The sequence below is a fragment of the Anastrepha obliqua genome, chromosome 3 (genome assembly GCF_027943255.1).
Source record: "Anastrepha obliqua isolate idAnaObli1 chromosome 3, idAnaObli1_1.0, whole genome shotgun sequence".
Taxonomy (NCBI): Eukaryota; Metazoa; Arthropoda; class Insecta; order Diptera; family Tephritidae; genus Anastrepha; species Anastrepha obliqua.
In genome coordinates this window covers 2,359,123-2,386,151 of record NC_072894.1, presented here as the reverse complement: position 1 = coordinate 2,386,151, position 27,029 = coordinate 2,359,123, and the positions used below count along the sequence as shown (strand labels likewise).

The window sequence follows — 27,029 nt, the reverse complement described above, 5'->3', positions numbered from 1 at the left end:
AATTGGATAAATATATTGCATGCGTGTATGTGAAACTGCCGTAGTGAAAGCACATTAATGTCTTCCCAAAGTGTTTCGTATTGATACAACATAAAACTTATCACATAATTATAGTACGATATTACGGATTAATTTTCACTGAACAAACTACGAAGGGATTTCAATATATTTGGCCTTCCAAAATTGAACTATGTACGTATATCATACCCACACCTAGCCGCAGGTAAATTTTACCCACGGTATATTTGCACAGAAATAACACCAATATATGCGTATGCACATATATGATTGACGGACAGATGGACAGAAATCAACAGCTGATTATTTCTCATAGTTCTCGATAACTCGTTTTATCGAGGTGCTACCAGACAAATAATTACTTACTACGCTAAGGCTATGTACGAGTTCGTCTAAATTTTAGTACCTAAACTAATGCTGATTTCTCTTTTTGCAATAATGCCAATTTTTTCCGTCTGTGCAAGAGCTGCTAAATTTTCGATTTCTTTTCTCAGCATTCACTTATACGAATGTGTGACCATTTCTAAACTCTACAAAAAGTGAGGGTGAGCGATTTTTGGTTAGCTGTGTACAAAAATTCGTCAAAATAAATAGTAGTACGAAAACTTAAATTTTTATAAAACATGAAGTAAATCGTATATATATAATATTATATGTCATTATAAAAGGTGGTGTAAAATTAATCATCCAATATTGTTTTCGAATAACTTTTACTAAACAAAAAAAAAAAAATGAAGACACGTTTTTTGCGAAAATTATACACCCTTCGACAGGGTGATGAGGATGATTTTAAGCCACCTTATATATACACATATATTCCATTTGATTAAATATATAGTTTGAACTAATATTGAATTTTTATTATTCTATTTTTATATGAAATATGCAACATTTTCAAAAGGTGTATGGTAAAATTTTAGTAGTGTCGGCATTAAACGGGATAGTTTTTTCGTGAATCAAACATACAATGAAGTGAAAATGAGTGAAAATTATAATAAACCGAAGCGTGCTGTGCTGGGATGCGAAAATAAGTTTTGTGAAATGCTCATGCTGGAGTTTCACATCAACCGAATAAAGATAATTTAACGATGGCACTACTATTTTTCACTTTTAGTTATAGCAAGAAGAGATAATCTAACACGGCAAGTTTTCAAATATTTATAATTCTTAAAATGCAAGAATTCTCAAAATCGCGCCACTGAAAATCAAAACGATTCGCTTTGCTTACTTTCAGCTTTTCAGGCAAAAGATGACAGCAATACTGCTGTTTCCGTGGCGCCGCAATTTAATGGCGGATTGTTATAGAACTCGACAAAAGAAAACGAAATGAAGGAGTAACATTTTTTGATATCTCGCTTAGTTTTCGAGATATTAACCGAATATAAACCGAGGACAAAAACAATGATATTAAGCGTATCACAAAAAAAAAATAAAGTAATTAAAATTAAATTAAATTAACTAACACAGTATTTTTGCGTAGAACTCCTTATCGCGTGGGCGGCCTTTGACCGCGCTTCAAAAAAATAACCCTCATCAGTCCAACTCCGGCTACGCAATCCACAGTATTTTTGCGCAGAACTCCTTTTCATGTTAAAACCATTGCGAATGCAAAAATTGCCCAATATACATTATTCTAAATTCCAGCCTTTTTTTATTCAATATCTCGAAAACTAAGCGAGATATCAAAAAATTTTACTCTTTCATTTCGTTTTCTTTTGTCGAGTTCTATTAGAATCTGCCATAACATTGCGGCGCCACGGAAACAGCAGAATCCCCAAGATGACAGTCGGTTCTACGCTCGAAAAATGAACTTTTTTAATTTTTTCGCTCATAAGAGACCTGGTGTTATTCGTGTACGACTTCAATCAAGAAAAACGGCAGCTAAACTGTGCAAGTTCGTTTGAAACCTAAATATTAGCTTTTAGCAATGAATGAGATGAGTATTTTTGTAATGGCTTTGGGATTATTAGAAATATAATAGACTTTGAGGCATTGCTTTACGATCGTTAGAAAAGCTGCAAATAAAAAAATCGTTAAATACTTAAAGTTTGGTCTAGCATATTTAATTTGAGCACAATAGTTTAAGCCTGAGAAAGGATTTGCATTTGTACATTCAATTATATATATATATGTAATACCAATTAATTTTACATTACTTTTAACGCATGAGCAAAAACAATATAATTTGATTGGCAATTTTTTTCCAATATTTGATTAACTCATATTACTCGTATCTAATTATTTTTTAAGTAAAAATAATATGTCCAAGAACCCTTTTGCAGTCTTTAACGTTTATAAAAATAACAAGACAATTTATATACTTTTGATTTAATTATTAAACAATTAATTTTTCTAAATTTAAAATGTGGAGTTTTAGTATTTTATCGGAAATTTTCATTCATTTTTAAAAGGCATAGTTTAAGCATGATTTATTAAAAAAAAAATCCAAACATTTTCGTAGTGGGATGCCAGATACTGTAAAATTTAAATCATTCAACCCTTGAAAAAGCAGCATAACTTGTGTACACAATCAATTTTTTAAAATCACATCGGCAGCCAAGGCGAATCCACACAAGGTGACTTCGGTAGAGCAGTTGATCTATTTGCGATACGCTGATTTGAATGTCGTTGTTGACTTATTCGTTTGTTTACATTCTCATTGAAACTTTAACGAACACACCACCAAAGTGCAAAAACAAAATACATGCAAATGTTATTGTGGCACCACCGAAGTCACCTTCTATGAATTCGCCTTGTTTGCAGCGTTCAATTCGGAAGACCTACTTTCGAAACACAAATGAAACTCTTTAAGCATGCTTCAAAATTTTTCCCAACTTTCACTAGCCATAGTATTTTTTATTAAATATATACGCAAATGCAGTGTGTCCCAATGCGCACTGGACTAAATTACGATTTATGCATACGTATAAATATGTTTTTAGAAGCTTAAATGAAAAGGCAGCAAACCCACTTAAAAATATGCACTGCAATATCTGTAGTTTCGGAAATTTCAATAATTCTATTATGAAGTTATCACACTGAAAATTTGCGAATTAATTTTAAACAAAAAGTGATGCTCCAATTTCACTTCGCTTGTACCACTTCCGCGCACAACAGAATGGCTACAACACCTGACTACAAGCCTGTGCCGCGGGTTTTTTTCTATGGAATTTTTTTGCACACTGTTTTATACGCAAATAATGCACACGACTTGACTTTCATTAGAAAGGTTTTCCGTCTGATTCTAACTTTTCTTATTGCTTTGGGTCAGCACTTACTATTTATTTCACACAAATTTCTTTCGTATTTTATTCATCGTTTCCTTCGCCAGAGAACGTCTAAAATATTTTACACGTTCTCTGTCGTCGTTTTAAGCCTAGCCACCACATTAGTGCTGCCATATTACATATAAATTTATGCTCGCAAAAATGTAATAAAGGCGTTTCTTAATGCGTTCCGAATCATCAGAATTCTTCTATTACAATTACATTCAATTTATTGACTTGAAGATTTATTTTCGTGTTGTATTCGTTACAAGAATTAAAGTAATATGTAAAATTGTTATTTAATTATAAGTTTATAAGTTTAATTAATTAAATTTTTGTTATTTAAATAAATATAAATGCAAATGTAAAAAAAACAAATCAATTTTAATTAAGCTTTTATGAAAAGTGATGCTTTCCATTTGCTAAATAAGTTTGGAATAATTTAGTCAGTAAAACATTAGCTTTTAAGGTTTAATGGCACCGTATTTTTCAGTGTAAATCCAACTCTGTTTAATAGATAAAGGAAATTTAAAGCACATTGTTGAGGGGGACAATAAAATCTCATTGAAGGGAAGTAATATATAACCGAATATTAAGAATGATAGAATACAAGAATTCGCCATTCCAGGCTGTGACATCAGCACAGAAAGTAAACAAACAAAAGAAGAAGAAAATAAGCAAAAATAGGTGGAAAGCTGAGAATAGGATACATCGTGGCATAGAGCAAGGAAAAAACGTGCACTTGGATGCTTTATTATCATTTGTACTTTCACAATTTAAAACGTGGGATTTCATTTTTATTATTTTGTTTAATTTAAGAATCAAAATACTCATTGGGGGATTTCCAAAAAAATAACCTTACACAACTCTGTTTATATTCTGTTCTGACAAACATAAAATGCCAAATTCGTCAAGAACAACGTTATAAAGGGTGATCAGATTGGAGGTACTTTTTCCAATAGAGGTTTTTTGACAGATCACGGCGACTATTGTCAAACTAAATACATAATTTGCTAATTTTGGAACCAAGAAGGTTTATCGGAGCAGTAACGTTCTGTAGACGGCATATTAAGAATTCTACTGCCGTGCAAGCTTTCTTCAATGACTTCTTACACAACTCGAAGTAAACGACAAGGGGCCGGTGTCTTGGATTGGGTAGACAGGAAAATCATTTGAGATAGCGAAAGACCAAATAACCAGCTCAGCTCTTTAAGCGCACCCAGTTCCAAGGCCGAACTGCGAATCACTTGTGATGCATCTAGTATGACCCTGGAAGCGATTTTGGCAATGAACCACATCAGCACTTGGCAGCCACTGCGACTTCGAAGAAACTCTCGCCCGTACAGCGGAATTACAGCGCGAACGATAGAGCTGACAGCAGTATACGAAGCCATTCGATATTTTCGAAATTGGATAAAAGGACGGAACCAAGGCGAATTTATTACAGGTGACAGCAAACACATATAAGTAAAACCCTACATGTATTTGTTGTTGCGTTTGGTGCAAGCATCATGTCAAAATCAGTAATCAAATGTAAACATACGACTGTAAACATACCAATGCATACAAACAAAGCATATCATTTTGACGTAAGCCATTCCTACGGCGAAAAATTCAGCTGGGTGAATGCTGTCACCTTAATAAATCCACCTTGGCCGGAACTTTATAATTAGCACGATTATCTTGTCTGCTTTATGACAAGAGTCAGACAAATCGTCACCGCGAAAAATTAGGCAACTTGGCGCCAACAGCCGGTTTAGTAGAAACATAACAACTGTTTAAGAGCTCGAAGCAGCACGTCGCCAGCATGCAAAAGTCCAAAAATCTTGCGCAGAATCTTTCTCTCAAATACTCCAAGTGACGCCTTATCGTATATGGTCATCGTCCAAGCCTCTGCGCCATAGGTTAGGACGGTTAGGCATGATGAGAGCATTGTAGAGTGTTAGTTTTGTTCGTCGAGAGAGCATTTTACTACTCAATTGCCTACTTATGTAGTCCAAAGTAGCACTTGTTGATAAGAGAGGGGACTCGAGGGACCCGTTGGATTTCAAGACTGACATTATTTTCGGTGTTAATGCTTGTTCCTAAATAAATGAAGTCTCTTATTACAACCTCGAAATCATAACTATTAACAGTGACGTAGGTGCCGATATGCGAGTGCGCCCACTGTTTGGTTGATGACAGGAGGTACTTCGTTTTGTCCTCGTTCACCACCAGACACAATCACTTTGCCTCTTTATCCAGTTTGGAGAAGGCAGAACTAATATCGCAGTTGTTAAGACTGGTGATGCCAATATCATTGTTATATGCCAGCAATTGTACGCTCTCATTAAAAACATTTGGCTGAGCGATTAAGTTCTGCTGCCCGCACGATCTTTTCCAGCATCAGTTTAAAGAAGTCACTTACAGCGAGTCACCTTGTCTGAAACCTCGTTTGTTACCAAACGGCTCGTAGAGGTCCTTCACTATTCCGACAACGTTGTTTCGCATAGCCGTATTAGTTTTGTCGAAGGATGCCGAACTCAGACATTCTGGCATATAGGCAGATCCTTCGGTGTCGATTCTTCTTTCATAGTCGGTTGTAAAGAACGGGAAGTACTGCTCTATTGCCCGTGCATGCCGGATTGTTCGTCATTAGCCGCTGAGAGCAGGGGTGAGAGTCGAGTGGCGAATCTTCTGGCTGCCTGTTGCGATTGTAGCGTTCCGATGTCGAACATTCTTTGCGTAGTTAGATGTACATATCATATTTTTTTTTACTGCGCAGAGGCGTGCGCATATTTTTGCTGCAACAAGATAATGATCCGAGGCGATGTTGGGCACTCGGACCGAACATATGTACATCTAAAACACTAGAAGCGTGTCTTCCATCTACAGCAACGTGATCGATCAACTTTCATGTTTTTCGCTCAGGAGCCAGCCACGTATTTATTTATGGTGTATTTATTTTTATTATGCTGTAGTCTGGTGCTGCAGATTCTTTGGTCGCATCGTCCTTCTCCTCCGCGCAAGTGAGCGAGAGGTTGAAGAATCGCGATTTAATGTGGGTTTTATGGGAATCGTATTAATAAGTCTTTGGACTCCATGCGAATTAGAATAAATCAGGAATTATCTAAAAAAAAAGAAACATTTTAATTATTAAAAACATAGTTATGTGTCATTTAATAGTAATTTAGAATAAACCGTTACGCACATATTCTTGTTACATGTGCATACTTTTTATGTTACTCACTTGATTTTATAACGGCGTTTTCAAGAATCTAAATTATATAATTTTTTTAAATTTATTTATCATCAGTGAGTGCAATTGTCTTATTAACTACACTAAAATCAACTAATGCTACTATTTAAGTAATTTAATAGAATATCGTTTAAAATCCCTCGAAAAAATTAGACTTGAATATTAATAATTCCGTTAGTTCGATTAAGTTAAGATGACATTATTTTATTTAGCTATGAATAAGGAGAAGTTAGGGCCTAAGTAAGAGGTATCCTACTTAGCCTGAGTTAGGACCTTAAGAATAAATTAACAAGTGAACTATTTTCTGTTCTATTCTGAAGGATAAGCATAAGAGTAAATACCGGTAGTTATTAGAAGGCAAAGGCTGTGAGAAATTTAAAGATCTTAATACAAATGAGAACATTTATCATTTTAAGAAGAAGCCAATTCTTCACGCACCACTATTGAAGTCGCTCAAGATCAGATTGAATTGGAAAGGAATCAGTCGTTCTTGCTGCTAGATTCATGCCATCATCCATCCAATATCCTTAATATTGATTCAAACAATTTAGTAATTGGTCTATAATTCGCAATCACATTTTTGATAGATAGAAAGGAATCAAATGTGTTTGGAATGTTTACCTGTATGTCATCGGCAGTAACATAATTATCGCATTTTTATAAAATATCGCGATTGGTATGTAAGGCCTCGATTTTTTTAATTTAATAAAGGAAAAATATTTTGAGCTTCGCTTTAATATTGACTTCAAAGGTTTTAATATAATTTTTTAGGAGGCTTCTAATCAGTTTTCTACACTCAGAATCATAGCACTTCTAACTTTCGAAAAACGAAATTATTCGATGCTTTGAATTTTATATAAAATGTCTTGTAAAATTACTAGAGTTGCTTTAACTCTTCAGTTTACCGCGAAATCTTATATTTTTTTTATGCTTGCAAGGTTTATTAGATCATCGTTTTTTGACGTGATAACGTCTTACAATTCGATTTAGCCGGCTGCACGCACGAAAAAATGTGTCGTTACCTTGCTCATTAGTGTTACCTTGCTCATTTGTCGTTACCTTGCTCATTTGTCGTTACCTTGAATGAACTGCAAGCGAAAGCGCGGAACGAACAAAGCAAACGAACGGCAACGTTCGACATCTTGCTCTCTCCTATTTAAGTGAGCGTATATATGTATGTATATGCGCACATGTACATATATAAATTCACGTGTTTGTATTTGCATATGCCTTCTTATTGATTATTATTAATTTGATTTACTTGAAGAATTTAAAATAAAACCAAGTTTGTTAATAATACCTGTTGTTTTAATGTTATTATTATTAATTTTTTTATTATATATGAAGGAAAAAATGTATGGTAATATTTACCACATACCTTATAAGATATGTTGTATACTAATATATGTATGTAAACATGCATATACATACACAATTTCGCGCTATTTTCAAAAAGAACATATCTATATGTAAAGATGCATACAAGTCATATGGACATATCAAATATACGAATCTATTCCGTACGCAAGCAAATGTAAGCTAATGTGCTTGAACTGCAAGCGAGAGCGCGGAACGAACGACAAAGAGCACAATCGGCCCCCGCGTTCGGCAACGTTCGACATCTGGCTCTGTCCTACTTGAGTGAGCATATATATGTATGTATATGCGCATATGTAGGTATATAAATTCACATACTTGTATTTGCATATGCCTTCTTCCTGTGTGCATGGTAATGAACCATTTCTCTGTTGAGAATAGGACGATGATAGAAAAAGTAGGAAATGAAAGGGAGTGTTTCGAGTGTAAAGTGTCTTGAAGAAGGCAAATCGATGATGGTGCCTCTTAGTGTTGTTGACTTATTAACGTCTGATGCACAATCGAAATTGAAGATATCTTTCATGAATTTGATAAATGTTTTGTCATTTTTCACGTTTGTGTAAATGTAACTTGACCTATTCCATTGCAATTCCATTTACCTCCTCCTCTATATCCATACAAAATATCTATCAAACAAATAAAATTAAAATTTTGTTTTGGAAATCGCAACCATTCCATCAATATTTTCTTATGACGTTGTCACGTTAAACTATCGTCAGTAAACCGACTTTACAGACAACCTCTTTTTTTTTTTATTAACTTTTATATGCTACTACTTAAAAAACTCAACACAGAAAGAGGCCATTATTAATTCGTGCTGTCGGAAACAAGAAGCTGGTTATAACTTAGTTAAAGCATTAACAGACAGTGGAGTTAATCCGGATGACCGGAGCAGTTAATCTGATAAAAATTGTAGTGCGACGGACGGTTGTTACGCGCATTAGTAAACCTCTGATTTGTTCATTGGATAGTTTTGTCAGTAAAAGGTGGACCGCAGGCAAGAGATACGAGATACGCAGGATGCTCTGATTATACAAAATAATTATTTATTTAAAAAATCTTAAATTGCAATTTCTCATACTGCGCCAAAATATCAAAACATTTAATATGATTTCGAAGGTGTTAGTGCAAACTAGCAGTGCATCCAGACTTTCTTGTTCTTCTCTTTAAAAGTTTCATTATTTTCCATTCACAGTATAAGTAGGTATTCATTACCGTTTTTCGGCAATATTGCAATCGGAAATTTCCCTAATCCGTTTAAATTATGGGAATTAAGTCTATTAGTTGATCCGGATTAGTGGCACTTAATTCATGAGATAATTCCGAATTTAGTCGTTAGTTCCCATTAACAGCACCGTCTGTCTTTGCTATTCCGCCAAGTTTTTCAGTGATTATTGCTTCCCATCGTTTTCTCATCTATCGTTTATTTTTGTTTATAATTTTTGCATCGACAATGGTGGCACATACAAATACATACGTATAATAAATATTATATATGTATATATAAATCTATTTGCGTTCTTGTTGGTTATAAGCACATATTTCGAATGAAGTATTTTTAAGTATGATTTGTTGCCACTGTCGTTGCCATGTCACTGCAGTCAATGATAGATACGAGCATTCGGATACGTAGAAAGTTTCATACATACGAATGTACTTGTACAAGTATAAGTATAATGCACACACACCTATATGCTTGTACATGTACGTGCATATTTTTATATCTACATATACGATAACAAGGCTAGAAATGTAATTAGTGAAGATATCTTCCTGTTTTTTATTTTTCATACATATACAGTCACCCACAGCTTACAGTACAGATTTTGCGAATATAGAAAAACAGAGTATGCAGATAATTTATTTATAATATTTTATTTTATTTCATTTCTCAACATAAAATATCATACAAAAAAGTGTCCGCTCATTTCATATGTCTTCAAATGGAGTTGGAAAGTTGACCTTTATCGAAGAAACAATGAACAAATATGTTTATTTAAAAGTTCTGCAAGAAAATTTGGTTCAAAGCGCTAGAAAATTATAAATTAGAGATTATTTTCGTTTTTATCAACATAAGCACAAGTCACAAATAATACAAACACCGTTTATATATAAATGTCCTCGCATTGTTGAAACTCCTGCACAATCAACGGATTTGAACGTCATCGTCATCGGTTTTGAAGACAAATATAAGATCTTAGGTTAGGTTGGGTTAGGTTGGATGGCTGCCCTTGTGAGGGGCCCACTTGAACAAAAAATTCAAAATTTGTCCGTTGTGATACCATACAGGGGGAGGGGAGTGGAGGGGAGAAGGGAATGAACCAGACAGGTGGAAGAAAAGGAAGAAGGGGCAAATCTAATCTTAAAAAGGCGATACATGAAGAGTGGAACAAAACTAGTCCAGAATACACAAACAAATTTATTGAGTCCATGCCACGTATGTAGATGTCAAGCTATGATTGATAATAGTGGATACCCAATACAGTGCTAAATATCTTGAAATTAAAAAAATAGAAATAAATTAACTGTTCATTTCAGCTGCGGCATGGATTCTCTGTATGCATTCATAGTATTGTGGATACTTTTTTGTACAGGGTGTGCCATCTTTTATGTCGGTATGTAAAGGCTGAATAGCTTTGTCATTTACCAACCGATCGACTTCAACATACATGTTTTCGATAAGTCAATTCAGTATAATTTCAACCATGGATCGCTTTACACCGAAACAACCGAAATCGACGCTATAAAACTCGAAATGCTTGACAAGGTGATGACAAACGCAGAAAGAAGATCGCAGTTTGTGATTTCTAATAAAGTTGGCCACTTGATTGATTTTGTATTCAAAAAATAGTTTTAATAAATTTTAAATAACCAAACCAAATACAAATACCTCACTTATACAAATCCGTTGTTTTTTTTCAAAGTTATTCAATGTTTTCATACCGACATAAAAGATGGCGCACCCTGATTTTTATGAATAAATTTGGAATAAACTCCATTTTCGCAAAACATTATGAAGTATAGAACACTTTACAAAAAATCGTATTTGAATCGAATAAGGTGTGAGTGACTGTATATGTACATATTCATGTTTAATTAAAACAGTAATACCGAGCTTATTAATTGTAACTGAGTTGAAATGGTTACAACGCGCCGAAGTACTGAAGTAGCTACCGTTCTGGGTGGTTCGTCTATTAAAACATCATCAAACTTAAAAGGCAATATTTTACAGTAGGCTGATTAATTCATTTGCGTTTGCTATATATATGTACATATATATATATATTGTAATTGGCGCTATAGGGTTTGGTTGTTTGGCCGAACTCCTTCTCCTAATTGTGGCGGGCGCTTTGATGTTGTTCCACAAATGGAGGGGCCTATGTACAGTTTTAAGCCGACTCCGAACGGCAGATATTTTTATAAGGAGCTTTTTGATGGCAGAAATACACTCGGAGGTTTGCTATTGTCTGCCGAGGGGCGACCGCTGACTTCTGAATGGTAGTCGCGCCCCATTCGGCTACGGCGGCCGTGACTTGACAATTAGGAAGCTTAAAATAACGTACAATTTTATATCCTGACTCTTGGCTTACACAGCACACCGGTGGTAATTTCTTTTTCTTTCGAAAAATTAATTATTAAGGATTTACTTAGAATTTCACCCAAATATGTGCATGTGTATGCATAAGCATGTATGTATGTACAACCATATACTAAAAACCAAATCATGTACAAAAAAACGCAGCTAACGATCATCTAACTATTAAATTTCAACTCATCCAATTATGATACTTAAAAAAATAAGTATGCATGTGTATGAACCCCATTTCAGATATGCTAAATAAATCAGTCGCTGTGTATATATGGAAGTTTCTTATTCGGCGCTTATTTGTGAAATTTATACATTTTTTGATTTCTCTTTAAAGTGAACAATGCAGCCATGACTTTAAAGGTTACAGCTTTGTACTTGCATAAATGTATAAGTAGGTGTATGTGCATGAAGGTGTGTTAGTGATGCTAAATAGGTTAAAGATTTGTTTAGGGTAAGAGCAATTTGAATGTTTGCACGTTAAGTAGGTACAATTAGAATTTCACAGAATAGGTAAATGATTCCGGCTTTACTTTCCAATCAGTAATGCAAATATTTATTACTTTAGCTGGAATGGGTAGTAACGAAATCTGTATTCAATTTTTTTTATTATTATTCTGAATATTATAAATACATACATATATCTAAATACATATCTATATATACATATACTTACCTAAATATGTACATAAATTTATGCGCAGTAGAACGAGTAGTGAGAAACGAAAGAGTATTCCTTTGGCATGATTTGGTAGTTTTAAATGATATTTTTGATTTTCTACTCCGTTATTACTCCATCCAGAATAGAAGAGATGAAATGAAGTAAAGTATTATATGTACATACATATATGTATGTGTATAACTGTTCTTTAGAAAATAATGATGTTAATCAATTACATACATATATATTTGTGCCCGAAGGGAATGTGTTAAAATGGACTTAAGCAAAAACTGTCTGTAAAAATGTTTTCCTTTCCACAATATTTGTTTGATAATAAACTTTTTCCAATTTTGTTTAATAAAAATGTGTATTTTTATAAATGCTTTGAAGCAGGTAAAATGGAGTATTTTGTGTAATTTCTCATTGCCCCTTTGGGATGTAGAGGGTCCGGCACTCGAAGTGAAACCAATTAAAAAAGCTATACATTTAGTTTGGAAAATTACTTTTATTACCGCAAGCTGCCCGAATGTGACTCGCAGGTACCTCGAGACTGGTTAATCTTTTAGTTCGGACCTTGCTCTCCAAAATGGCCCAAAGAGAATAACCCATCAGATTCGCATCTGGGGAATTTGAGAGCCATTATGTGTACGTTATGAAGTTCAGAACGTTGGATTTTAGCCATTTTTGGTTCACTCGAGCTTTGTGAGACGGTGCAGAGTCTTGTTGAAACGTCCATGGTCTACCACAGAAATGTTTGTCTGCCCACGGGTTCAAAGCAACCACCAGAATACTTTCGCATTTCGCATTTACCTTGACGCCAGGCTGGATGGAAACGATTGGAGACCGCCCATCTGTGGCTACAGCGGCCCAAACTATTAATTGGGGCGGGTGCTGCTTCCTGGTGGCCAATCGATGACTCAAAGTCTCGTATGAACGGTCGGTCAAATAAACCCTACGGTTTTGGGAGTTTACGAATTGTTCAATTCGAAAAAATGTCTCGTCAGAAAACACAATGTTTGGAAATTGAGCGCTTTCGGTCAAGCGAAGCAACTCCTTCGCTCTCTCAAGTCTGACATGTTGCTTCTTTGGTGTGAGATCATGCGCCTTTTGGATCTTGTAAGGCTTGACTTTGAGATCATTTTCCACTATACGGCGGACACTAAGGTCAGATATTTTCAGTTCTTTCACTATTTGATTGGCACTTCGTCGGGGATTTCGCTCAAGTCGCTTTTTCACTTTTTGAACCATTTCACGTAACGTTGCAGTCTTTTGTTGGCCACCTCCATGACGTTTCTCAATACTACCAGTTTTATTGTAACGAGTAATGGTGCGAAACACAAAAACTTTATTTACTTTAAGGTGCTTGAACTCACGAACAAACGCTGGTTGTGATTTTCCACCCAAATATAATGCAATCACATTATTACGCTTGAAATCCATTGCTGATTTTCTTTTGTCGCGTTTACTTTCGGCCAAATGCTTCCGCGCGCTTGTAAACAATACTCTGGACTGTCATTTAGCTAACTAACAGACAGTTGATGCCCCTGCATCAGCTGCGCGAGCGGTCTAAAGTTGGTTATACTTCGAGTGCCGGACCCTGTACAATAGAGTTTATTCATTACTCGCCCTTATCGGACATCCCATCAAATCGTATACTCGCTTGGGAGCATTTCGAAGATCCCAAGCTCGGCGAATTATGAATGTTTTATTTGTCCGTCTTCCGTCATACGGCCGACAACTAAGCATGGATACTTCCTTGGAGCCTAGTCGCAGATGACGTTCTACAAATGTTGCAAAGGATAGGGATAATTGTATTATGGCGAAAAGAAAATTTTAGAACACCCGTTGCGAAATTGTGCAGAGAGCTTTAAACTTCATGAAAAATGGTGCCTTTGAGTAGGTTTCAACATTGAACCCTTTAAGATGGCTATCATCCCTTTCACCGTGAAGGAAACCATGCCAGTGTTAAAGTGGTATTAAAGTCAGTGTTGTTGGTGATGTGATATAAAAAGGGCTTTTTTATTTATTTATTTTGTTTAAGTCAACGATTACAGGAATCTTACTGACTACAAGTATGTAGGTGCATATATTTAGTTATATTTATTTGAAGCTTTGAAATTCAAACTTCTTACAGACTAACAAAAATCTAAATGTAGGTCAACCTTAAATATAAAATACCTGAATTAAGACGAAATACTAGTGATGTGGCGCAGAGAAAAACAAACGTAAATAAATTAGCTAAAGATGGTCTTGATTGCGTGAAATCAAAATCTAAAGACCAAATTTAGTTCAGCAGAAGTTCTTGATATGGGAGCGTTGACACCATAACTACTTCTAGAAAAAACAATTTCAAAGAATTCTAAATAGCGAAGAATTCTAGAAGGAATATTAAAAGCGATCTTTTCTAAAAGAGAAGGGCAGACAATAAGGCCAGTTATGATGATCTTCTGTCCTCAAGTCTGGGAAGGCTTATTAATTGGCAACGAGAATGGTAAGAAGGTAGTGGTAGCGAACAATTTAGTGAGCGGAGAGCAAGTTTTAGAACCTTTTTTGAACTCGCTCAAAGCGGTTAGCTTGAATTTTTGTGTAAGGCCTCCAATAAACGCTGCATACTCCAGTACCATACCAATGCACAATGCAGAGATTTAAGTGGGTAGGGGTTCGTAAACACAGTTTCGGCGGATAAAAGCTATCATCGAAAACGAGCGCGAAAGAATATAATCGACATGACTATTAAATGTCAGCTTGGAATTAAATACAACATCAAGGACCTTCATTTGGTTCACAGATTGTAAGACAGAGTTAGCGATACTATAAGAAGTATATAAAATGTTGGTATGCCTGATTTTTACGGCACTGACTCTGTTTCTGTCGCATCGAACGTTGGCTGAGTCGCGTAAATCTGTGATAGTTGCAAATATTTTAAGGTCGTCAGCGTAAAGCAAGAAATTACCAAATTTTAAGCATGAGCTAATATCATTGATGAAAAGAACCAAAAATAGGGGTCCGTTGATGCTGCCTTGGGGGACACCAGAGGACGCGATGAATGGTGTTGAAAATCGTGGTCAGTTACAAAGCAGCCCCTTTCAGTTAAGTAGGATTTGATCCAAGACAAGAATGTTGAATTTCAGCAGAAGGAAATGATGTGATACAAAAACTTTCGATAAGTCAATCAGATAGTATCCACCTGAGACTTTTTTTCAAAAGCAGAGAAGCAGTAATCGCTGAAAGTAGCCAGATTTGTGGCCGTTGGGCGATTGGAGACGAACGCATGTTGGCTTGGGTCATAATAAGTTTCAATAATTGTAATGCGTTGCTCTATCATGTGAAATTATACACCTGCCTAGTGTCAAAGATGGCATACAAAAAGGACGATACCTTTTTTACATTGTTTTAGGAATTATTCACTACTGACAACTAGGCGTCACTTTTGAAAGTCCCTTTACAATTGAACCATTTACTTCCATTTTTTGTAACAATTAAATTGCGCAACTATTTTTAGGAATTTGTGTAGATTAAAATCTGCTAGGCAACGCTCCTCTCTAATTTTTGTAAAGTATAAAAAATGTTGCGGTTTTGCGCGGGTGGGTTTAAAATTTTGAGAAAAGTACATGCAAATTTGAGAATCCTAGGGAAGGGCAAAATAAATGCAACATTATTATGAGAATTCCTTTCAGTATTAAATTACTAGAAGAATGGGTTGTTAAGAGTGCTTAATTGAATGTCTATAAATATATGGACATACATATATTTAGCTATAATACATAAAAAGATGGAGAGGGATTTTGTTTACATGAGTTTCGATTTATTTTTAACTCAGTACTAAATTCGCGTTTCACCTGGAATGGCTGTGAAATTCCATACAAATTATATATATATATACATATACAAATTATTATATATACATATATATAATTGGCGCGTACATCCTTTTTGTGTGTTTGACTGAGCTCCTCCTCCTATTTGTGGTGTGCGCCTTGATATTGCTCCACAGGTGAAGGGCCCTACAGTTGGTGCGTAGGTAAAAAGAAAAAAAATCAATACAAATTACTTTGCGGTAAAATATGAGTGAAATTTCGTATGGATTTCACGGCAAAGTAGTATTCAGCTCACCGCGCAACATACCAGCAATATTTTTTCACAACTCTTTAAAATGTTCATGTCATTTAAAATTGAGCGAAAACTGATAGTTCGTTTGCGGGTGGGGTGTCTGAACTCGAATACTCTGAAGATATGGAATTTTTAAGCGAAACGTCTGTGTGAAAATATGTGCATTTATTTGTTTAAAAGCAATGTTGTACCAAAATTTGCCAATTCCTTCTGGGGCGATGCTCATAAGTTTGACGTTTCTTCTCATTCGACAATCAATGTTGCTGGTAACCTTACACGGCAATCCAAGTACATGCTTCACGAGTGTGAAGTTAGTACAAACTTTTAGACGATAAAATTGCTCCCTCGTCTGTTCTATAAACCACCTGCTGAGTTTATTCTGGCTTGCATCTAAGTGAAATTTAAAAATCGAGCAAAAACACTTCCAAACTGACACACTTGGAGGTACACTCATTTACAAGGATCGCATCAATCACTCGTCTACCTCGATAGATGTACTTTTTTGTGGGGAGATTAAGCAGAGCGTGTATCTGAGTAGTGAGCGCTACAAGCAAATGTTTTCAAACTTTTTTAATTTATTTTCGGGAATTTTACGGGCATAAAGTTTTGGACTTCCTTTCCTAGTTAAATATATATAATATAATATATACAGCCGCTGTGCTGTTTCGTTCTGTAGTGCTCTCTACTAAAGCCCCAGATATCCGGCTATCCAGCAGTGCGAGTATTTTGAGACTCGCACGAAACTCGTTTACTGTTCAACTCTTCAAATTTCCAAGTTTTTGAACACCGCAGCCAGAGAAGAGGTGCTTGACATTACTTTGGCTTCTTCCTCACTGATAAACCGAATCTCCGATTGGAGGGTGCTAAACACTCATTCCTTCTCGGACCATAGGTACATTCAGTTCTCTCTCACTCAAACTCGTCCAATAAGATCCCCCTACAGGAACCTGAGGAGGACGGACTGGGATGCATATTATAGAAATTTGCTGAGCCTACTCCCCAAAGCACCGGGAGGAAATCTAGATCTATCGGAAGAAGCGATCGACGAACTGGTGGAAACTTTCACCTCAGCTTGCAACAAGGCCTTGGAAACCTCTTGTCCAATAACAGCTTTTCCCAGGAAGGAAAAACCGCCCTGGTGGACAACGGAGCTATCTGAGCTTAGGGCCTCATGCAGACGCCTTTTTAACAGGGCTAAAAGAATTAAAACTGTATAAAGCAGGGCTAGGAATATACAAGTCCGAAATTAGAAAGGCTAAGAAGGACTCCTGGAGAAGCTTCTGCGAGAGCGTAGAGGGCTGCCATGAGTCCTCCAGGTTTAGACGAGTACTCACGAAGAGTTCCGTTCCCTTGGGGTACCTGAGAGACGAATCGGGGCGTTGGGCGATGAGCGGCGAGGAGTCACTGAAGTTACTTCTCGACGCCCATTTTCCGATGAGCCCAGCACCTAGCAGCACCGGCCTGGATAGCATTTCAACTTGCATTCCGGACCGGGGCTGGTTGCTGGATAAGCGTCGCCTGGCTTGGGCCATTGACTAGTTTAGGCCCTTCAAGTCTCCTGGTCCTGACGGCATCATTCCTGCCGAACTGCAGAAATCTGTGGAGGTATCATGCCGTTGGTTGAGCCCCATCTATGCGAGCTGCGTAGCCAGGGGCTATATACCAAGGTCTCCTCTAAGGACTTCAGACCAATTAGTCTCTCATCTTCCTTACTGAAAACCCTTGAGAGACTGATTGACCTGCACATAAGAAGCGAAATTCCTCGGGGTCGACTGTCGCATACTCAACATGCTTATTGCAAGGGTAGATCGGTGGAAGAAATCGAAGAGTCTCTTCTTCAGAAGGAGTTTGCGGTAGGCGCCTTCCTCGACATTGAGGGGGCTTTTAACAACGTCCTTCCGGAGGCAATTACCAGGTCTCTAGGTAAACTAGGGGTCGAAACCGACCTTATAAGATTTATCCACAAAATGCTTAGCGACAGAACTGTCACGGCAGAGTGGGGCGGTATCTCCATCCACCGGCAGATGAGTAGAGGCACTCCGCAAGGTGGGGTTCTCTCACCATTCCTCTGGGTTGTTGTTCTAAATGATCTGTTGGAGGAGCTGGTGAAGGGGGGCTGCAGGGTAATTGCCTACGCGGATGACGTGGCACTAATTGTTAGAGGGAAATTTTTGGATACTCTGTACAACTTGATGCAGGGATATCTGAATGCAGTTGTTAGATGGGCAACGGATTGTGGCCTGTCGGTGAATCCTCTTAAGACGGAGCTCGTCCTATTTACGAGGAAAAATAAAATACCCAGAGCTCAACTTCCCTCGCTAGGGGACGCTCCTCTGATGCTTTCTGACAAGGTGAAGTACCTAGGTATTATCCTTGACAGCAAGCTTACATGGAAGCCCAATATTGAGGAAAGGGTGAGGAAGGCAACAATCGCCTTGTATGGGTGCAAGGGCGCAGTTGGCAAAAGATGGGGCCTCTCGCCTCGAGTTGTTTTCTGGCTGTATGATACTATTGTAAAGCCTATCTTGTTATATGGAGTCATAGTCTGGTGGAACTCACTAGAGAAGACGACATTGGTGAAGAAGCTGGAAAGAGTTCAGAGGTCGGCACTCATTGGAATCAGTGGGGCGCTTCGAAGACTCCTACTCTGGCGCTCAACGCAATGTTAAATGTGATACCCGTAGATATCGCAGACAGAACTGTCGCTACACGTACCGCAATCAGACTGAGGGGCTGGAGCTATAAGCTCAACCTCCCTTATGGGCACTCAAGCATCCTTAGAAACTTTGAGTTCATCCCTCTGTCAACAGACCAGTGTATACCCTCGTTTAGTCCAACCGGAACATTCTCCACTTACATCCCGTCAAGGGAAGAGTGGACGGGGGCTACACTTGGGGGCAGGGCCTGGTGAACTTGTTCACGGATGGATCGAAGTTGGAAGGAAAGGTTGGCGGAGGAGTTTTTTGCGAAGGGCTCCCCATCAGACTAAAATTCAGGTTACCGGACTACTGCAGTGTGTTCCAGGCAGAGGTAGCCGCAATCAAGGAGGCAGCTGATTGGCTGCTCAAATGTCAAGGTAAATATTTACTCCGATAGCCAAGCGGCAATAAGGGCCCTCGGGTCTATGACGGTGCATTCGGAATTGGTCAAGGAATGCTTGACCTCACTTTCGACTACGTCCGAATTCTTTGACATCAGCCTCATCTGGGTTCCCGGTCACAGCGACATTGCGTGAAATTGTGAGGCGGATGAGCTGGCCAGACAAGGGACATGTGAGGTGATTTCCCCGCGGAGGGAGAAAATTGGAATCCCCCTGACTACCTGCGGTCTGCTCCTGGAAAGATGGGCATCGCGCAAACTCAGCGAGCGCTGGGCAAATGCACAAACGTGCAAAGTCGCGAAATCCTTCTGGCCACGTGTGGATCGAAGGCGCTCGGGTGAGCTTCTGAGGCTGACAAAATATCAGCTCTCCAATCTAGTGGGTTCTCTCACAGGACACAATGCGCGAGGAATGCATGCTGTGAGACTTGGAATCACCTCGAGTCCTTTCTGTGCTGGATGTATGGAGGATGAGGTGGAATCATCTCAGCACCTTCTCCTTAGCTGCCCTGCCCTGGCGGGGCTAAGATTCAGGCATCTTGGCTCTTACTTCTTTGCCACGCCTGCTGAGATAGCTGGCGCTGACATTAAAAATCTGATGAGTTTCATCAGCAGCATTAAGCGGTCATCGTTCATAATCCGCACGCTCCTAACCTTCCCATCACCACCTCTCCCCGCCCTCTCCCTGCACCTCATCGGTCCTTCCCCTCTCCTCACTTCCTTGACAATGGTATCACAAAGGACGAATCTTTCTTCGTCCAAGTGTGCCCACTCCCTGGGCAACCATACTAACCTAACTTAACCTAACCTAAGTTTTTGAACAATTTGAACAGCTACACGAAAAGTTGCAATTTTATTTGTCAGCATTTTTATTGTTTTCCAACGACGTGGCACTCTGTATAAATACCTAGTTTGTAAAATTATTAAAAGTGCCAACAAAAATGTCAAAATAATCAAAAGTGTTGCTTGAATTACTCGATATACGAGGTACGATCATCGAAAAGGTTTCGAAAATGTGCGAAAAAATCGAGAGCTCTATTCTCCAGCACATATCACACAAACATACACACACGTGTTTTTGTTTGTTATGTAACTAAGGGTGTGTTCGCGGCATTTGTTACTTTGTTGATGTCCTGTTGCTGACACTCAGCTGATTAGCTGGCGCAATATTGCATAAGTTGGGTGTGTTCGCGACACTCAATAATTACATCAAAATGATATTGCAACCCTATCGCTTTTTTGATGGCCTGTTGCTGATACTCAGCTGATTAGCTGCCGCAATATTGCAGATGGAAATGTTGAGCAATAACTTCGTTTCATTTGCGCTAATAACAAAAAAAAAAAAAAATGAAACTTCAAAGTTAGCAGACAGAAAGTAGCATTGCTGCAATTATTACAGTTCAAACACACTCGAAACCATGCTTTAGTGCATCAGAAATCCCTGCAGTGAAAACTAAAACTACTCAGCAAGCATTCGAGTTCATGAACTGGTATTTGACTAAAAAAGTCATACTAGGTTTTGAGGGATTAGAATTGTATCAGTAGGAAAGGGCCACTTTTGTAAAGGTACTTATATTATTATATTTTTGTTTTGTTCATTATGAACTACTTTCTTAAGTGGTATAGCACTAAATAACTGGTTTCACACTGATTCACAGGCTGAGATAAGAGAGGTCGTTGCTACTAACCTACATTTTTTTGTTATGTTGGTACACTTTTTATATGAACGCATGTAGAGTTTCATTGCAATCTGTCAATTCAGTCTTTGATTACAAGCCAATTAGTACCGACGTGTATCAGTATTTTCTACAATGGGAAAAATCAAGTATCGTGCAGAGATTGCATTTTTACTTTTGGAAGGTTTGAGAGCAAAGGAAATTTATAAAGGAATGTTTAAAGTGTATAAGGACTTTTCGCCATCAATTAGTACAGTACAAAGATGGGTGCTGAATTTAAGTGCAGTCGGTCAAGCCCTGACGTCGATCCACGTCAAGCACGCCCTAAAACACCAACAACACCAAAAATCGTAGAAAAAATACAAGATATCGTATTCGAAAATCGTCGAGTGACTGAAAATGATTTTGTTAGAAGCCTTAGGCATATCATTGGGCAGTGTAAGCAATAGTTTGATGGAAGTACTGGGTTTCAGAAAGCTGTGTGCACATTGGGTGGCGCATTCACTAACAATGGAACAAAAACAAATTCGAATGATGCTTTCTCTGCAACATTTAGAGCGTTTTCGAAAGGATAAAGTTTTCGAAACGAGTTCGTGTCCAGAAATCGGCCAAAAAGGTTTTTGGGATGTGAAAGGATTTTTGTTTGTTGATTACTTGCAAACTGCTAAAACAATAAATTTCGAATATTATTGTAGGGTTTTTTTTAGTTTTTCTCGCCGATTCAGTTTCAGTTGCGCGTAATATCTCGATTGAAAGTGACAAAATGGGAGGAAATGCGGATTTACCATTAGAAATGCGTAAAATTGTTATTAAATTGGAAACTTGGAAAACAAGTATCTTCGCGAAATCGACAAAAAATTGGCAAATCACATTCTACAGTGCAAGTGTTACTGTTAATTACGTTAATACTGGTAAAGCTAATTACCACCAAGTCGGAAGGCGAAAAATATCGACTCTACGCGAGAAACGCAACAAAGTAGCATCAGTCGCGCAAAATCAAAAATAACCTCCACTTTACTATGCCGAAATATTCAAGAGTCTTTGCCTAAAAAAGTAAGCCCACAAACAGTTAGAAATGGTCTGCATAACGCTAGTTATCATATCAGAGAGGCACGTTGCAAGTCCTACATTTCAGATATTAACAGAAAGAAGAGATTGAAGTTCGCCAAACGCTATGTAAATGAGCCAGATTCTCTTTGGGAAAACGTCATATTCAGTGATGAGTCGAAATTTAATGTTTCCGGATCAGATCGCCCTCTAAAAGTCTGGCGAAGAGAAGATACAAAACAAAATGAGAAATATAAAATACCTACCGTTAAGCAGTGGTTTGGGAGTGCATAGTTGCATCAGGAGAGGAAAAATGGTTTTTATTGATGATAAAATGGACAAACATCTGAATTTAAACATTTTGAACAATAATTTGCATGATAGTGCCGTTAAACTTGGATTGACTGCTAAAGGGTTCTTGTGTCAACAAGACAATGAACTAAAGCGCTCATCTTATCTCGTGCAATAATGGCTTATTTGCCACTATAAGAAGCTTAAAACTCCACCTCAATTATCGGATCTGAGCTCAATTGGACATGTCTGGGAGTTCTTAGAAAGGAGAATAAGAAAGCACAAAATACCATCAAAGGCGTCATTAAAGACAGCTTTATGTGTTGAGTGAGAGGAAATTGCAGCTAATGAAACCAAGGTATTGGTAAAAAGTATACACCGATGTTTGGAAGCAGTTATTAAAGCTAAAGGCAGCCAAAAAAGTCCGAATACTCGTTTTTTCTACTATTTTTTTAATAAAATATTCTTTATATGGCTATGTACGAATAATATTTTTGCATAAAATTGTGGCATATTTCGTTATTGACTTAAGTTCTCTAATTCCAGAATGAATTTTGAAGTTTTTGCCCTCTAATCTATATATAAGTAAACACTTGGCTCCCACGCTATATTGGTTTACATTAGAGTTAAGCAATGACAGCAGCAGCTACGGCTGCAACTAGGTTCCTAGAATCAAGCAAGCATTTATTGTACTCTTAGTTTTAGGCAAATCTGAAAAGGCTAGCGTCAAAATAAAATTTGAATAAAATTCAGCCAACAAGTGAAGTTGTGAAATTACTCAAAAGATAAATCAACAAATAAACTAAATCAACTTATATAAAAGAAAGTCATGTTAGTTACACTATTTATATATTAACTCGAGAACGGCTGAACCGATTTTGCTGAAAATTGGTGGAGAGGTAGCTTAGAACCAGGAAACGGACATAGGATACTTTTTATCCCATTCGAATGCGTTTCCGTGATTTCACTATAAAATGTGGTATTACCAAAACGCATCTGACATGGAATAACAAAACGCAAATGACAGCTAAACGTAATTTTTTTATGGTTAAGTAGAAAATTTGATAGTATAAATTTTGTCAGAAATATATTATATAACCAATATATAATCACAGTAATTTGTATTCTCTTTGAATCATCATTATCAATGCCGCGACCAAGACGATCGAATCTTTCCCGACAAAGCCGTAATGCAAGAAGGATACGAAACATTGCGAATGAATGAATCGACTGAAGAAGCACAAGGAATTGCCCGTGAAGAGCGCCGCGTTAGTATGGCTTGACTTCGTGCTTCTCAATCACAAGAGCAAAGCAAGTCAGCCCGTGAAACGGCTCGGCGAAATCGTCGAGTAAATAACAGAGATCAACAAGTAGATAATTTTCGACGCACAAGAAGAGAATTATCAAGTGCTGATTTGAATCGAGCAGCGTTTCGATATGATTGCAACACTGATTACTGCTTGCATCCTAGCGTTTGCATTGGGCCAATGAACGTTGGTTGCGAGTATTTTGGCGCATTCCGGAGGAACGCCCGGATTGACTTTTTTGGAGACTTCTGCCAAACACTGCCAGTAATTCCAAGATCAACGGCTGCTGACGAAATAAACGCTTGCCTCAAATCATCGAATCTATGGCGCTATGTGAAGAAACTTTAGCTGACAACAACAGAGTTGCATTCCTTAATGATACATCTACTGAAGATTTCTCTGAGCAATTACTGACTATCGGTAATGGTCGAGTACCTGTCGCCGAATCGAGCGGATTGATTTAATTTCCTCAGAATTTCTGTAACTTTGTCTCATCGAAAGACGAGCTTATCACTAAAGTATTCCCAAACATCATTAATAACTACAAAAATAATGAATGGTTGAGTGAGCGAGCAATTTTAGCCGATAAGATGTAGATGACCTAAAATACATAATTCAAAATGGTATCATTGGAACAATGCATTCATTCAAATCCATTGAATGTGTAACAAATGAAGATGAAGCCACCAACTATCCACTTGAATTTTTAAACTCCTTGGATGTGCCTGGCTTACCACCGCATAATTTACGCCTAAAAGTTGGCTCCGTAGTAATCATGCTTCGAAACATAAGCCCACCAAAACTTTGCAACGGTACACGTTTGGTGGTAAATGAATTGATGGACAATGTGATTTACGCGACGATACTCAAAGGAAAATTCGAAGGTGAAGAAGTTCTCATCACGAGGATCCCGATGATCCCAACCAATCTTCCGTTTGAGTTTAAAATACTTAAATTTCCGATCCGTCTTGCATTCGCCATGACCATTAACAAATCACAAGGCCAATCCTTGAAAGTTTGTGGTCTGAATCTATAAAATCAATGTTTCTCACATGGTCAATTATATGTGGCATGTTCACGGGTCGGAAAACCATCTGCGTTGTTTGTTCTTGCAACTGATAATAAAACAAAAAATGTCGTGTATCACAAGGTGCTTAACTGAAGAGTGCAATCTATTAAAGCTTAATTGAAATACTTGATTAATAAAAAAAATTAACTTAATAAAATCAAAAATCTGCTTTTTTTTGCCTCTAGGGCGGAACAAAGTTCGCCGGGTCAGCTAGTATTGAAGAAATATGTTATTTTTTACGAATATATCCCAATTTTGTTCTTTTGTATAAATCATGCTAAGTATCAGGTGTATCCGTTTATAAACTATGAGTGTACAAATAAATTGTGTGACCACTGTATATGTACCCTGCAGAAATATAATGAATTAGTAAAACGAATTTTTATTTGACTTGAATACAAATCTAGTAGATCAGTGAAGTCTGAGATAAAGCGACAAATGAATGCAAGCATGGAGTAAGACTTTGCGATCATATAATTCAATTGATTGTGAAAAAGAAATTTGACACCAAAAACTGCTTCAAGATCGGATATCTCATTAGCAAACTCAGCAAAGAATCACCAATACTTGCTACAGTTACTAGTTGCCTTACTCCTGTAATGTAAATATTTATAATTATATTTAATAATGGCCGCCGTAGCCGAATGGGTTGGTGCGTGATCACCATTCGGAATTCACTGAGAGGTCGTTGCTTCGAATCTCGGTGAAAGCAAAATTAATAAAAACATTTTTCTAATAGCGGTCGCCCCTCGGCAGGCAATGGCAAACCTCCGAGTGTATTTCTGCCATGAAAAAGCTCCTCATAAAAAATATCTGCCGTTCGGAGTCGGCTTGAAACCGTAGGTCCCTCTATTTGTGGAACAACACCAAGACGCACACCACAAATAGGAGGAGGAGCTCGGCCAAACACCTAACAGAAGTGTACGCGCCAATTATTTATTTTTTATTTTTTATATTTAATAATAAAATGATAGCAAAAATAAATAAAAAAACAAAAGCATTTTTGAATATTTAGATGCAAACGATTGCTATTACCATAATTGGTGATTTGTTACTAAAATAGGCAATTTTTTAAGTTCGTGCTTACTTGGTGGCTTTCTTTTTTAGTTTGGTAACTTTACTGAAAATTGTGATTGAGATGTGATACTATATTTTCGCAATGGGAGCACTTAACATTACAAAATGATCTCAGGAAAGTCATTGTGCAACTTCTTTTTAAGAGCATACTTTGAACTTGATATTAATTGATAAAAAGTAGTCTAAATCAATATTCTTTTAAAGAAATGTGCGAATTTAGGGTTAACATAGTTTTTGAGTGTTCTGCATTATTCAGCGGCAGATGAAAAAAAAATTTTGGATTTAAATTTAATAAAAACAAAACTTAGAAATAGCTAGAATTTAGGACTATAAACAGCAAACATTAATAACTTGACGGGTGCCGTAGCTGAATGAGTTGGTGCGTAACTATCATTCGGTAGTGCCTGTATTAGAAACCTCAGGCATGAAACACCAAATGATAGAACAAAAAAGTTTTTTCTAATAACGGTCGCCCTTCCTCGGGCATGGAGGCTGGTTAAAGTTTAACAGAAAAAATTGCTATTATTTGCCTTGTGTGCGAAAAGGTGGTTTGGAGCAAAGTTTGACGGCTGGTTTTAGGTTGTAAGAAGAAGAGCGTTCCGGTAGATAAATAGAGATAACATAAAAAAAATATAAATATATAATGGATGAAAATACATTCTTTCGATCTTTCTAATACAGGTCTTTAAGACGAACGTTCATACCGTTTTGCGTTTTATAAAACTATTGAAATTGACGATACGTTTTTTTCAAATGCCATTTTCATTTTAGAAAGATCTACATACATAATTGTTGGAAATACAGTTTTTTTATTTAGGATATGCAAATGAACCGGTTTTCTTTCATTTTAATAAAATATGAGAAAGCCCGACGCAATGTTTCGTGTATTTGGAGGTATTTGAATTTCTAAAAGAAAGGTCTTCACTAATTAAGTTACTCTCTATTAATAACTAATTCATTTAATATGTATGTAAGTAAAATAATTTTATAGGCGTTACGACAGATTAGCTTTAAGCTTTGGTGACGAGGATTTGCTAGTATTACACATGCATATGTATGCATTAGTTTTCCCTTCCCCGGGCTCATCAGGGCGTTTGATATGCACATATAAGTACAGTTATGGACAGAGAAATAGTGCAATGATGATTATTTTTACTGGATGCCCTATTAAAACGGTTATTTTTTATTCTTCTCCTATTTCTTGACA

The 27,029-nt window shown here is 37.1% G+C and overlaps 2 protein-coding genes across 8 annotated transcripts in view; one reads left to right on the top strand and one right to left on the bottom strand.

Moving 5' to 3' along the window:
- LOC129243044 (calcium-binding mitochondrial carrier protein SCaMC-2) overlaps window positions 1-3,394 on the bottom strand; it is a 30,692-nt gene extending 27,298 nt beyond the window's left edge. For 2 of the 7 annotated variants that reach the window (XM_054880104.1, XM_054880108.1), the window contains exon 1: window positions 2,990-3,363. The gene's annotated coding sequence lies outside the window, so the exon portion shown is untranslated. Of the gene's footprint in view, window positions 1-1,246; window positions 1,270-2,802; window positions 2,946-2,989 lie in introns of those variants that run through there. The other 5 variants (XM_054880112.1, XM_054880106.1, XM_054880110.1 and 2 more) reach the window with 5 other exon arrangements.
- LOC129243046 (gonadotropin-releasing hormone receptor) overlaps window positions 100-27,029 on the top strand; it is an 84,210-nt gene continuing 57,280 nt past the window's right edge. Inside the window, exon 1 of the mRNA XM_054880120.1 lies at window positions 100-192. The gene's annotated coding sequence lies outside the window, so the exon portion shown is untranslated. The remainder of the gene's footprint in view (window positions 193-27,029) is intronic.